The sequence below is a fragment of the Chaetodon auriga genome, chromosome 12 (genome assembly GCF_051107435.1).
Source record: "Chaetodon auriga isolate fChaAug3 chromosome 12, fChaAug3.hap1, whole genome shotgun sequence".
In the NCBI taxonomy this organism is placed as follows: Eukaryota; Metazoa; Chordata; class Actinopteri; order Chaetodontiformes; family Chaetodontidae; genus Chaetodon; species Chaetodon auriga.
The window spans coordinates 17,563,159-17,574,494 of NC_135085.1; positions in this window are offsets into that span (position 1 = coordinate 17,563,159).

Here is an 11,336-nt window from a genome sequence, read left to right on the forward strand (position 1 = left end):
CTAAAAATTCGCACCCTCTGTGGTAAAAACAGCTGCGCAGGTGGCATGCAGAATTAAAATTTGAGCAGTTATGTTTAATTTCTCACGCTGTTCGTCTCCATGTCCTCCAGCAGTGGCCCGGACGGAGTCTTTAAAAAAAAACCCATTTCAGACCACCAAACAATCGAGGGGTGATTTAAACCCAAATGACATCTGATGAGTTACATGTGAAACTTGGTGTAAAGACGGTTGTTTCTTATTTTTGTTTCAATTTTTTCTTTCACAACTTGCTTCATCCAAAAAAGAAAAAAAAAAAATAGTCATGTCATTCGTTCTTCTGGACTTATTTATTTTGGAAATATCATGTTTATTTTAGCATCTTTTTTTTTGTTGTTGTTTTATTTTCTAAGAAATTATTTTTATTTAAATTCAGTCCAATAAATTGTTCTGTTGATGCAAATGAATTTACAGCTACCCTGTGTTTTAAAGGAAAGGAATTTTCAAGTGCTGGAAAGGACCATGTTCTTGCAAAATATTAATATCGCATACTTTTGTATGAGGCAATCGCAGCCGTGCTTTAACTCCCCATTTCTCCCTCGATGAACTAAAACTGAATCTTTTCTGAGATGCGTTCATGATTGGGAGGGAAGAACACGAAGAGGGAAAAAAACATCAGCTAAGAGAACTTTCTCCTTGCTTTCAGAAATCCAACCTAAATGCTTCAAAATGTGAATCTCAAACCAAAAAACATGCACGCAGACTTCAGTTTCCAGGTTTGTTTCCACACTCTGCTTATGTTTCATTAAAGCCAGCCTTTATTCTTCCTGACAGCTTTTTTACTTCAGAATTTCCCTTTTCTTCTGGCCCCTGAAGGCTCAAAGCACAATCCACTTTCCTGTGTCCTCTTGAACCAGCAGCTCAAAGTACCTGTCACAATGTTTACTGTACTTAAGCGAATATGGCCTGTGAGTAATACCACATGAAAAGATTTTAGAGATGGTTAAGATTTATGTCTGAGCTTAGCGTTATCTGTCTGCTCTCTGACATATTGATTTAGCTGAGTTTATTGAGTGTGGAAGAATGTGCTGCACTGCACAACGGCCACATCCACAGCACTCATTTTTCTTTCTTTTGCAAAAGATCAAACTTTTCAGTGTTTTATAAGAGCCACTGTCATTTGTTTTCCCCAACAATTGTCCATCATAAAGTTTTATTTTTTCAGTGTTAGTGTTACTTATGTCGAGTGGGGCTGAAATTGGCAAATGGAAACGTTTGGCATGTGTTCATTTGCTGCTGGGTGTTATATACAACCCGGTTTGCACACCGAGACCACCGGGCATTAAGTCCTTGAGCTTCCACACAGATAAATTACAAAAACACCTTTAGATATGTAAATGCAAACTGGTTTTGAACTCAAAGCACGAGCAAATATTTATGGCTTTGTGAATTTATGGGGTGGTCCTACCTTGGCACTGTATCCATGGTGCTGCGAGGGAGGAAATATAAACACAACAGTGCAGAAACCTCCCTGCGCTCTCATCTGGATAGATGTTCGCAGAGCTGAGGGTCACATCAACAGCCACGTTCACACAAAGCGATGCTCACGGCAAACTTACAGTTATTATCTGTAAAGTGACGGAAAGTAATTGTGAATCATGTTTGTCACTGAGTTGCAGCTTTGGTGGGAATGCTGTCCAAGACAGTGATCAAAAGCTGGAAAGAGGGGGAAAGAGGGAGCATGTTTGAGATAGATGCAGACAGACAAAGAGGCAGAACACAGAGATCTTGATGGCTGCGCAGGGTTGAAAGTCCTCCCAAAGTAAACAGAGCAGGCTAACCCAGCAGCAGCAGCAGCAGCAGCAGCAGCAGCAGCAGACTATGGGCCCCAGGGCTGTTTGGCCATGGGGAAGCAGCACAGTGTGGCCCAGTGGCTCCCTCAGGAGATGCCCGTTGATCTTTCCATGTTGCCTTTCAAAGGAGAGCACTGCTGGCCCTGCCTCCGGAAGAGATGGGATCTCTGACTCAGCCCTTTTGGGTTTCCTCGACAGACACGCCGGCAGATTCTGGGGGAAAAAACACTTAAAAACATGGTGGCTGTCTTGTTTGTGGAGTCTTTTTAGATTTGGACTACCATGAAAAGATCTCTAATGGAAAGAGAGTTTGTGTATATAAACCGTTGATTATTCTGAATTATTATTCTGTGATGTATTCACCCTGTCAGATTCATAGAGAGCCAAACTGTGCTTTCAAAGCTACGTCCACAGAGCACTATGTCCTCTCAGTCAGTAAACATATCCACTACTGCGTAGGAAAGAATAAAGGTGCCTCCTCCGCCCCTGTCATAAACTCTCACAGTCTTACTCACAGGAAGCTTGTCACACTAAGGGGGAAGGGTCACAAGGAAATAAGTAATGAGGAGAAAGTCCTCGATCGCTCATTATAAAACAGCAGCAAGGACACTGTTGTTAAAAACTAAACAACGGTGAAATGTTCAGCTCCATGAAGGGATTACATCATAACACTATGTATAGACAGTGTTACTTATTACAGAAACAGTGGGAGTGTGCTGGGGAGGGCTGGGCGTTGGAACGAATGACACTTCTGAGTGAAAATCAGAGGGTGGGACACGCTGAGTGTGTGCTGTAAGGGACGGCATTAAGTCATCAGGAATCGGACCTAATGGGAGGACGTGTAACTACGGGCTGAACGTGGAGGAAAAGACAAAGGAAAAGAGCTTTGTTATGACAAAAAAGGAAAAGCTCCTTGACAACTGACAGCCCTTTAACCTGAAAGTGAATCACAAGTTAGCACCTAAAAAGCTGTCGTGTATCACGTGACTGCCAGGACATTATATGTCTTATCTGTGAAAATAAGAGAAATGCTTTGAGATGACAGTTCTTGTAAAATGGGCAAATAATTGCTAAGTTCTGGTTTCTCTCCTCATAATGAGTCCGACATTGTCAGCTCACCGACCGTCAGTCTGATCCCAGCGCCCTCCCAAATTTAAAAACCGCATACCTCACTGTGAACATCTCATTGGATTCATGGAAGCGGGGACTGCTGTTGACGATGAATTTTATAATGACATTGAGGGAGTTGAATTTAATGTGAATCTGTCACGTAATGGTCTATACATGATACTTAATAAGGTCAGTACTGGTGCAAATAGTAATCTGATGTACCAGATTGCACATGTTTATAGTTTTCTCTTGAATATCTCTGGATGTATGAGGCTATCTGAACAGTTTTAAAGCAATATTGGATTTTTGTATGATCTTAGCATCAATTGATTAGATTTTTCAGGTATGTCATTTGCTGAGTTAGCTGTACACAGACATTTCTATTTATTTTCATAACCAGAATATGCATGAAACCATCTCATCTTATGGCTTATTGCCATACAAAATTCTATACAACTATACTGTGAAAGCAGATTTTTATCCATATTTTCCACTCCTTCAGCTTCTCTAACGTGTAATTAAGGAACAATGCCACCTAAAATATAACATGGAGCTGTATAATTTTACCCGTGGTTGGCATTCTTTAAGACAGACTGATGTTTTGAATGCTTTTCCAAGGTGACACAAAGCTTTCCTCACCATTTTCTTCTCCTAATATAGACTGTATGTGAGTCCAGAACTGAACTGTGACAGTAATCCAGGCTGCATCCAGGCTGATTTGAGACCCACATGTTTTTTTTAAACATCTCTCCTTTGGTTGATAGAAATTCTAAAATGCATATGTCCTCCATCCCTAATTACACATTCAAAACTAAATGCTGCAATACATGCGTATTTGGGAAAAAAACCCCTTTGTCTATGTGAATGTTTTAGCGTCTGGTACTGCAGGAACAGTAAATAAAGCTCTACTCTGATATGCAAACATTCAAGACAAATGAAAATGTTGGGATAAAATGTCTGGCCTACCACTGGTCACATTTCATGTTTGTTCAATCTGTTGTCCCTCCTAAAGGTGCAGGCTGCTGGGAACTCTGCTACGAATCGTGTGCCAAACTTACACACTAGGCACACACAAAGACAAGGTTAATGGAAAGTGTTGTAGACTTTTGTTTTTTTTGAAAGAGGTCAGAGAGTAGAAAATAGAGCTGCCTGATACATTTGTGTTGCTTAATGGATCTATTCCAAAAACATGCGAGCTGGTGTCAGTACACGACGGAAACCAGGATAGAACTATACATCACACAAAACAAGCTGAAAGCTAACATGTGTACCATGTACAAGCTAGCTGGTTAGCATGTATAGTCCACTGTAGTTTCAGTTGGGAGATGTATGTGGGTTTGCTACGTTTCACAAGAGCTTTTCACATGTTAACCTACAGATGTTTAGCAGGTAACCTTTATCATGTTCTCTACCTTAGTTTAGCATTGTAGCATGCTAACATTTTGCTAACTCGCACTAAGCAGCTGAGGCCATTGGAAAAATGAAAAGACTGACATGATTATTGCGCTTGAAGAGTCAGAGGATCACCAAAGTTATTACAGTTCATCTTGAGGAGGATATGAATACATTGACCAAATTTGATGACACCCAACAGCTGCTGAGATATTTTGGTAGTCCACAAATGACAGTCTCATTGTGGCGCCAGAGGAAAAGTGTGAACAAAACTACATGGCAATCCATCCACAAGTTACTGCTTCATATGAGAATTTCATGAGAAAACTATTATTATTATTACATCACGACAAAAATGAACCAAGTTACTGTAGTTGGAAGAAACATGTGGGTTGATACAAGAAGTTTAAAATGGAAAATGATGCCTAAAAATAATAATACATGGACATCCAACATCACACCAAAAAAGGGGCTGATATTGTGGCCATGAAGACATGATGCTTCTCTGATCTACTTACCGGCCAGCTGTTCAGTAAACTCCCTCTCGACGGGACAAACGTTTCTTTTCATGCTGTGTGCATTTGCTGCAGCTATGTAAAGCATGGAACAAGCCTGGCACAATTTGACTATCAAATCTGTACTTTTTTCTGTGCAATGCAATGCCAGTTTTATCAGGCAACCGTTACTCTCTAATGGAAAGGTTAAGTCATTACCAAGCCGTCTGCCGAAAGGGGTCTGGGCTTTGAAACTCATCCACTAAATCATGTAACTCGTGTAAGTATTTTCTGCTGCCGCGATCCAGGGAGTACACGGAGATTCTTGGGAGTTCAATGCAAGGTTATGGCTATCTCTCCTCTCCTACTAGCCCAACAGTCAGCCTTGTGTCCAAGGCGTTTTGAATTAAGTTCAGCGCTCTCGTGTATGGGAACCCGAGCTCGTCGCCAAATGCAATACTTCCCGGAGTATTTCTGTCAGAACCCTGGCCTTTAAAAACAAAACACAGTGAAATCACAGCAGGCCTGTTTTAATCAATTAAACATATGTCAACAAGCAATATGCTAATCACTGTCTCGACGGGGAGAGCAAATTCTCTCCTGGTGATGTATGATCAGAAGTCAATCATGACTGTGAAAGGACGAGCAGACAGAAAAAAATGGATTCAGTTTCACTTTTTAGACAGATGAGAAATATACAGTGTTGATGAAGTTTTGTGAAAACAGGTGGAATGGAATCTATTTTTCCTAATTGCTGCCACGATCGCTATTATTCCAGTGCGAAAGAGACAATGACGTGAGTCAGGGACGGGTGATTTCCACGCTCCGTGGCGTACTGTATGTTGTATGTTTGTGTTTGTGTGTCTGTGTTTGACTTGGATGAAGAAGTAAGGGGGAAACAATGCCTTCCTGACTGGTATCGCCTCTTCAGCTCAAAAATCTCCCGGCTTCTAGAGAATCTGCATGGATAGCTTTAGTCATTTGGGTCAACTGAGGGCTATAAAGTTTGGTGGGATTTTACCAACTCCTCCTACCCAGAATGCAATGCAGTGTCTCAGACTTCAGGACTTCAGAACGAGGTATGCTTGTGTAAACACCATTTGGCTCACTGAAGTCATGAAATGTAATAAATTTACATCTAGAGCTCAAGATAGCAGCACAGCCACAGTGAAGACGGGGGATAAATTGCAGGATGCAGCAGCCTGACAGAGGAGACCAGCGAGGCTCCTCTCCTGCCTGCTGATAGGGCGTCTCTCTACTGAGACCTCTTATGAAAACTCCTGATAACCAAATGAGCATCTAAAATAAATAACAGGCTGACGCATGGCAGGCCCCCAAACAGACGACAGCCCCTCATTAAAATCTCACCAGCCATTGAAGACAGATTTCCAAGATTTTTTAACCACATTTTCACTTATAACGTTGTACTCACGAAAGCGGTTGTTGAGATCTCAAAACATGGAAAAATGAGGGGAACACGTCATCAGACAATCATACAGGTTGGAAACAAACTTATTTGGAGATGAAGAGAAGACGAAGGCCAACAGTAAAATAACTACGCAAACTGTCCTGCGAGACTCTTGAGGGGCTGCTGTGAACTGCGTGGTGTAACTGACTGGATTAGCCATGCTAGCACTGCAGCTAGTGAGTTAGCATGCTGACTGCCAACTGTACAAACTACTAATACAGTAATTTCACGTAGGGGGTTTGATTATATTATTTTTCGTGTTTTTTGTGTTAGAAATAAATGCATTTCATTTGAAATTGGTGTTTGGAAATGTATTTTTTTCTTTCTACTGCAAAAGCACTCAGCTGTTTCCTCTTCATTATCTGGTGTTTTTTCAGCCAGTCATTCTGAGTAGAGTTGGTGGAAGTCCTTTGCTGGGCAACAGACCAACACATTAGTGAATTTGAGGAAAATTTCAGAGAAAAAGAAGAATAACGAATTGCAGCAGGTTGATTTTTCAGGGACAGAAGTGTTATGTGTTTCTCCAACTGATTAATTTCTTGCTGCACAAGTTCAGTTCAGATTTTTATTGTCCTACTGGGGGAAATGCAACTTCCAACAGAGCACAGCTAACTGATAGAACTGGTGGCCGAAGAGACAAAAATAAAACCCATGTTGGGCTAAACTGTAGTTTCCTGTTTGAAAACATCCATAGTAGCAAAGACTGTATTAAGTCTTACGTGAACCCAGTGACTGAGCACAACAACAGAGCTGCTTCCTCATGCTCCCCTGACCAGGCAGACCCTTTGGCTGAGGCAACCAATTAATTATAGACGTGACTTTAAAACTTCCTGTTTTTCCCTCCTTAATTAAGCCAATCTGCCCCGCTGCTCTAAAGAGAGGAAATACCTCAAAATAGTTCCCAATTTCAGCACATTCAATTATTCTGTGCCCAGTACAGATTGCATCGGGCGTGTTAATGTGCGGACCAACAATGTTTGATCACAGGGAAATTATGTCTGTCATTTCTTCCTGCTGTGCCCCCGTATAATGTGGGAATTGTGAGGAGGGTTGGTGCTCAACGTGGGCACAGCCTGCGTACAGATTAGCAACTACGTGCCCTCAGTCAGGCCCATCCAACATCAATCTCTGCCTGAGATGTTTATTATTACACTCATGCAGTCACTTATTCTGAGGAGAGAGGAAAAAAAATCCCCTGATTTATGCCTCCACTGTTACCCTTTCCTGTCCTCATTTATAAAAACAAAATTCCAGTCAATTCATGCAGTATTAACACTAAGCATTTATGAGGTCAAGCTTTCACTTACACTGCACAATTCCACCGGCCGGCCTCAGTCCATGCACGGATATTGCGCAGTTAGCTGTAGCTTCACTGTGTTGCGTTGCCACGAAGGCTGAGTGAAGGAGTCTGAACACAAACTTACAGACTGACCTTGACGGCAGACACACTTCATATCTCTCTGCGCCTTTATTTTCCCAGAGCCAGCGATCAAGAGTACCAAGTCAAGTTGACTGTTATCATAAATGCGCCAAACTTGTTGAACACCTGCCAGTTTTTTTTTTTTTCAGTGGTGCCCTTTTCAACTTTGAACCGAAACTCACCTCCAGGCCTCACCCTCTGTGTTTTTCACTGGGAAACAGGAAAAAGGAGGAGAAAGTGAAGACGGACGTGGACGCAAAACCAGAGCTGGAACATTTTAAAAGGGGGAATTTATGTGGAATGTTTCTTTAGAAAAATCTGGAATTTGGCCTAATTTAAGAATAGAGCACAGTGGGAAGTTAAATTCTTTCATCAGCCATGTGTGTAGGTGAATACCATCCATTGTTCTCTGCTGTGGTATCTTTGTGTCAGATCATTGAGCTTGTAGATGAATCTACTGTGAGTGTGTGCTCTAAAACACCATCAGAACGTATTACACACACACATAAACATGACTGGGTGTCATGTCTGGAAGTAAGATATTTGCTGAGGATAAACACTCTAACACCTTCTCTATTCTTTTTGAAATAGAGTCACTGACGTATAAACAAACAACCCGTTCTCACTCCCAAACGTGTCAAATGACGTAGAATAAAGAGCGAGAAAAGTCCATATTTGGAGGAAGGTGGGGTGGTTGGATGGGGCAAGCACAGGTATTTCACCCAGGAGACCAGGATTTGTGTTGTGTGTGAAACCAAAAGTGACGGTTGATTTTCAGTGTAGCTGAAGAAATGTACTTAACGAAATGTATGTTAGAAATAAACGGAACTGTTGTAATTTATGATCTCCTAAATGTAACCAAGTAGCTTTTGGTGGCTAAACCTTATCATAGTGTGACCGTTTCACAAAGTTAACCACATACTCACTATTGTTCTCAGCAAGCTTTATTTTGAAAGTGTAACCAGACGTTGCTAAGAGGTTGAATAAGGTGTCCAGTGCCTTAAAAAGTGACACCAGGTGGGCCTATCTGACGAATGTGAGGTGGCATTACAACATTATTAAAGTCTACTGTATGATGCTGTGTCCGAATAAATGACCGGTAAACACGTGCAAGTAAACGCTTTATAATTTTACATTTTGATGTGAACTAGACATTTACGTGAATGAAAATCTGTTAAATAGCTGAGACCTGAAGTAGAATGTGATGTTTTCTGATATCACTCAGCTTACATCACTATTAACATGAAGACAACTGGACTTGCTTGATGTTCTAGAAGACATTTCGCCCTCTCATCCAAGAGGCTTCTTCAGCTGTAACTGACGGGTGGAGGGTCCCAGGCGTTTATCCTCTTGCAGGATATATCATGCTATCATGTGAGTTGTTGGGTCACATGAGTCATGTGTGAATGGGTGTTAAAGGGGAGTCATGGTGTGAATATAACATATTTGGTTATCTATATTAAGTGGCTGATAAGACCACCAAACGTACATTTTGGCTGGGGAGGACGTTTGAAAGGTGAGTAAAAGAAACCATCCATGTCAACCTGGAACGACCATCACCAAACATACAATGTAGTCTTGAGATCCCCTCCCAGGTGGCTTAACAGCCATTCACACCATGACTCATATTACCCTAATGACTCACTCGATGGCCAGGTGAGTCAACGATTCATCCATTCACTCCATGACTCATGTGACCCTAAAGAGTCACATGACAGCGGTGGGTCAACGAACTTGCCTGGGAGTCCCCATCAGTCAATTAGAACTGAAGAAGACTCTGGGATGTGGGGTCAAACGTCTTCCAGAACCACAAGGAAAGTCCAGTTGCCTTTGCACTTGAATCTTTTGATAGAAGAGTCCATTTAAGCCACAGGAAATATGAACCTTAGACATTCAGTCTCAACGCAACCATAAAAAGATATGTGGATGTATAATCAAAGGCAGCCAATAAAAGTTATATTACTCTCACATGTAACCACAACTGCAGAACTTATTCCAAGTTCAGCAGGTTGACCCAGATGGTCCAACCATTGCCATGTACTGTATTCATGCACTGTGCTGGCTTGTTTACAGTGAAACATGACCTGGCTGTCACAAATGAGAGGTCATGTAGACGTTCTAAATTCAGGACACTCTTCTAGGTTTTGTTTAAGGCTCCTATTTTGTGACACAAAGCTGCAGTGTAAAACTGCATTCAGTTATTGGTTGCGAGTACATGTTGTACACTAACCTACAGGCTTACCGACTTAAAATATAAAATCCTGCTTACAGACAACCTGAACTCTGTTTACTGACCCCAAAATGGCAAATTCAAGTTTTCATCATAGCAACCTCCAGGGCTGAGAAATGAAAGTAATACTGCAGTTCCTTGAACGGCCACTAGAGGGTGGCTCCAAAAACAAGTCAATCCCCATAGACCCCCATATTAAAATACCCAACTTTACAGCAGAAATAAACACGTTTACAGCCTGGTACAAGGAATTGTTTTGGTCTCCATAGCTAATTTCCCCATATGTCGCAACTGTATGAGCGATTAATTTTCATACTAGTCACTCGTTTAAATTTGATTATGGCTTAATGTTATGCATAATTATGACCTCTTTGACTGAGAGCTGTCACTGAGTTTCACAACCTTCACAAACCTATGGGTGACGTCACAAAAACTATGTCCATGTTTCATGCAATCTTTTCCCTAGGTCTAAATTTTAGAGTAAGCCCAGCTCATGGAGTTGTTTTTGTTTGCTTTTAATAACTGCCAGTTGATTATTACAGTGATCTCATAGGTGGCAGCTGTAATATAATGTAATGTGTACAAAATACTGAACATCGCAGCTAAAATGCATGGGTATCACGTTGTTCCTCAAGTGGCTGAATTACTGTCATTCTTCAGATTCCAAAGAAAAAGAAAACACTCTTGTAATTTGTTAATTTAAACACGGAGGAGACTGGCCTGTTGGTTTATGACATATTTGGCAAGCCCAAGAGGATCCTGGCCTATTGAATTATAGTCATTCAACATCGACTGTCACAATGTATTTCTGCAAAGTTGGACATCTCACAGGTCTCAGTCACAATAGCTGACACCTACACCGAAGAATATTTGTGTTTTTAACTCCTTGCATTACCGCCGATGCCATGCACGTAAAACTTAAGCTGTGTCCGTCCCATGGCGGCTTTTCTAATGTTTCATTTACCGAGCTCAATTCTTTCAAATTCTGAAGTCGTGTATAAGAACAGGTGGAAAGAAAGGGATTTGGTGGACTGGCGGTATGACATCATCAAAGAGGAAATCCAAGCAGGCCCACTAGCTGTCCTGCTGGAGGCCCCACAATAAACAGGCTGGTTATCACATCACTAACATTTGTTTAACCCTTCTGCAGAAGGTGTTCTGTCGGGGGCGTGCAGGGGAGGGAGCTGTTCCTGAACCCCTTTGGCTGACCTGTTACCAACCTTAATTGATAAGCAAAACATTCATAACGACACACAAGCCCGCGCAGATTCATATAGTAATATCAGTACAGACACGCAATTGCTGTCTTTCTGCCATGAAGTGTTTTAGACTGCTCTTAAAACGTCCCCCCTACTCCCTCGAACTCCACTACTCTCCGTCTCCCACTTCATCC